Here is a 3,230-nt window from a genome sequence, read left to right as displayed (position 1 = left end):
GGGGGTATGTTTCATTGGATGATATTTTTTTATTGGCCATGCTTGATGATGTATACATATATTGCCTAACTGTTGCTTTATTTTTCAAATGCTTTCAATTGCCACTTTCCACGTTAAAAAAAATACAAAAAAAAAATAAAAAAAAATGAAGTTGAATAAATGAGGTCTTGGTTTGAAGACTTGGATTGGTTGAAGACTTGATTGATTTTGTTTTGGGTTTACTTTTTAAAGCTTAATTTGTAATTTTGGTTTTGGGGTTTACTACTTTTTCTTACTTCCCACTTATTCCCCATTGCTCCTCTATTCCTTTGGGTTTTAGCTACTATCCCATACTTTCATCTACCTTGTCCTTGGCCCCATTACAACCTTAAAAGACCTTTTGATCCTCATATGCATGTGCTTGTGATGTGGTTGTCAATTTTAGAGTCTTGCCAAGTCTATGTGGCGTTTGTTTTCATGGGTGCTCTGAGAGTAAACAGTAGCCTAGACACTTGAGAGATAGAGTGCATATCTTGTGAGGCTTTATCACTTTTCATTCTTGAGCTGATTGACTATCTTGCCATGTTTGAGATGCTTGAATGATTTTCATGACGGCCTGGATTCTTTAACTCTTTACGTGTTGGATGTTACCCATTCTTTTCATTCCTTGAGATTCATTGAGAATTATGTAATTGTTTTTGTGTCTATTTGTTTCTCTTTAATGTCTCTGGATTTGTCCCTTGCTTTGTTTTTTTTTATTTTGCCCAGGAGTGCAAAAGGCTAAGTGTGAGGGGATTTGATGTGTCATCATTTTCTCCTATTTCTTAACCCTTTTTGTCACCATTTTAATTACTGATTAGCCTTAATTGTCAAATTAATTATGCAGTTTTATCATTTGGGCCTACTAGACTAATTTTGTGTTTTTAATTTAATTTCAGGAGAATTATAGACAATTGGGCTTGAATCCGAAATTGGACTTGGACTTGAAGAGAGCAGACAATTTTATTCTACTAAATCTTAACTTATCCAGATTTTATCTAGTCTAGATATTATTTCATCTAGATTTTATCTTATCTTATCTTATCTAAATTTTATTTCATCTAAATTTTATTTTATCAAATCTTATCTTATCTTGTCCAGATTTTATTTTATTAATGGGCTTGGACTTAAAATAGATTTGTAAGCTTTGGTGGTTAAGAACCTATATAACAGCACCAAGGTTTTAGTTTAGGAGTCCTTTTCGTTTTGGAAGAAAGAATAATTTTAGGTTTTGCAATTCCAGTTTTTACTATTCACGTAGCAATAAAATTTTGTTTTCTACTTCAATTTGGAATTTCATTTTCTATTGATTAATGGAAGGCTAAGTCTCCAGCGTTGTTTTCTCTTGAGGATCAAGCACAACTCTCTTTGAGGTTTTATTATTACTATTGAATTCTTCTCAGTTTTTCCTCTTCACCAATTACTATGTATTTGTTGCTATTAATCCATGCATACTTAGTGCTTGATTAATTGTCTCTTTGCTTAATTTACGTTCATGCTTAATGATCAGTTTCGTTCATGATTAATTGGTGTATTTGTTGCTTGATCACATAATGACAGCCTTATGTTAATTTTTGCTTAGTAATTTAATTTAAGGTTGGATTAAGTGGTTGAACTGATTAAGGATAAATTCTCGTAACCTAGGATAAGAGACTTGCTTGTGAATCAAAGGGGAAACAACGTGTTTTAATTCTGATATTTTCTAATTAAATTTGCTCGTTGTTTAATTTACAAAAACAAACAACCTCCCCCCCCCCCCCAATTCGTTACTGTTTAATTACTATCTGTTATGAACGTTTGGTTGACCATTGCTCGTTGGGAGAAGACCTAGGATGACTTCCTAGATACTGCATTTTTAATGTTTATTTAATTTGGGTACGGCCTCGATCAGTGTCACCTTCTTAATTACATGCATTGGGCACCATGGTAATGTATACAAATGAACCATGATACCCAATGCATTATGGGTAAGAAGGGATGGTCTTTGGACTCTTGTGTCCGTAGATAAACACATTTTTGTCATGCATAACATAAATGTTCCCTGCTGCATTCATTATACCTCCTCTATGATAGGATGTTGAAGTATTGATCATTACAATTTTCATTCTAGCAAACATAGGGTCGAACCAAGCGCCCTCTTTTAAAAAAAGGTTTTATCATGTCAAAGTCAAGAGCCTAGAACTAGCTAGCTTACGAGAGTTAGGGCAGCGGATGGACCAAGCTCAACATCAAGCCTTCCGCAAGGCATATGGAAAAATCTGGGATTTGGCCATGATAGAAGTGTTTGTTGAAGCCATCGCATCCCTCACTCAATATTATGACCAGTTGCTAAGGTGCTTCAGGTTTGGGGACTTTCAGTTGGTACCAACCATAGAAGAGTTTGAAGGGATCTTGGGATGCCTGCTAGGAGGAAGGAAGCCGTATCTGTTTTCCAGATTCTACCCTTCCATGGCAAGAGTAGCAAAAGTGGTCAAGATCTCGGCACAAGAGTTAGACTGAGTGAAACAAAACAGGAATGGGGTGGTAGGGATACCAAGGCAGAGCTTGGAGGAAAGGGTTGAAGCTTTGGCGGATCAAGGAGAATGGACTTCATTCATTGATATATTAGCACTATTGGTGTTTGGGATCGTACTCTTTCCAAATGTAGATAGGCTAGTGGATTTAGTAGCGATCGATGCTTTTCTTGCTTATCACCACAGCAAGGAAAGCCTGATCATTGCTGTTTTGGCCGATGCATATGACACATTCGACCTGAAATGCAAAAAGAGCAGTGCGAGAATTGTCTGTTGTACACTCGCTCTTTATGTATGGTTGGTCTCCCACATTTTTCGTTATGAAGGTAGACCTGTTTGTCCCTTACAAGGTCATCGCATGTGTGCCGAAAAGGGAAAGGCAAATTGGGAGGAACTCTTGGCAGGTATGATAGGAGCATCCGTTAATTGGTTACCCCAATGGAAGGAGGGAGGGGCCAGAGTTTTGTGCTCGTGTGGAGGATTCCCAAACATCCCCTTGATGGGAACAAGGGGTTGTATTAATTATAATCCCATATTGGCCATAAGACAGCTAGGCTACCCTATGAAAGGGGCGCCATCGGAAGAGATCATCGCGCCTTTTGTCGCATGGGGTTTCAGTGAAGGCAATATAAAAATGCTTCAGAGAATCTGAAAAACGTGGAATATAGTGAAAGAAAAGATAAAAAGCTTAGGGGAAGC

The sequence above is a fragment of the Glycine max genome, chromosome 8 (genome assembly GCF_000004515.6).
Source record: "Glycine max cultivar Williams 82 chromosome 8, Glycine_max_v4.0, whole genome shotgun sequence".
Taxonomy (NCBI): domain Eukaryota; kingdom Viridiplantae; phylum Streptophyta; class Magnoliopsida; order Fabales; family Fabaceae; genus Glycine; species Glycine max.
Note: the sequence above shows the minus strand (reverse complement) of the source record.